Consider the following 791-nt stretch of genomic DNA (forward strand, 5'->3'; position numbering starts at 1 on the left):
CCGGGCCGCTGCAAAGGCCTCAGCCTACATGGGGCGCACGCTCTTACTGGGTGAGCTAGAGGCCGCCCCCAGACGTTGTTTTAATACACCAGCCCTGTCTTGTTTTTGCACCGATTCAGGTCGGAGTTTTTTCAGTCGAAAGTACTCGCATATTTATAGTGATCAAGATTAACATAAAAATTGGCTGGAATTCACCTTTTCTAAGTTTCTTAAGCTGAAAACATAAATTCCTTATATTATGTCCTGTGAGAAAGCAGCAGATTATGTCAATTTTAGATAAAGATTGCAAGATGAATTCCCAGTATGGCTTTATAAATAAAAGACAGCTCTGAGCAAAGTCACAGACTTTCTTTTTGCCATCTTCCTTCCCCGGAATTTTCTAAATTGGTCATATTTGAGCAAAAACAACAAATGCTGAAGTCGTGAAATCTTCTGTTGTCTATACACTACTAGTGCTTTTTACTCTTCGTCCACTGTAACTGCTCACCATGCCACACTGCAGCAGCCAGTAGTGTTCTTAATGGTATGACTTGTTTAATTTGTGTGTCATGTGCTCACTTTGTTGCTCATTCTCCTTGAGGGGAAAAGACAGACTGTACCAAATGTTATGAAAATTACCCTTTATGGTCATCTGGCACTTCTTAACACATGGTTGAATCTAGTATGATTATTTTGTAAAGGTAACGCACATGACAAGCAGGGAGAGCCCTGAGGAGAAAAATGAGCATCCCTCAGCTGTTTTTCCTTGGTTGACTACAATGAGCAAGCGTGTGCGTGTGCGTGTGCGTGTG

At 41.7% G+C, this 791-nt stretch overlaps 1 protein-coding gene across 1 annotated transcript in view; it reads left to right on the plus strand.

The window, feature by feature from the left end:
* Positions 1-791, plus strand: part of ttll11 (tubulin tyrosine ligase-like family, member 11) — a 24757-nt gene that overhangs the window by 7685 nt on the left and 16281 nt on the right. The gene's annotated exons all lie outside the window — the stretch shown is intronic.

The sequence above is a fragment of the Etheostoma spectabile genome, chromosome 16 (genome assembly GCF_008692095.1).
Source record: "Etheostoma spectabile isolate EspeVRDwgs_2016 chromosome 16, UIUC_Espe_1.0, whole genome shotgun sequence".
NCBI classification, from domain to species: Eukaryota; Metazoa; Chordata; class Actinopteri; order Perciformes; family Percidae; genus Etheostoma; species Etheostoma spectabile.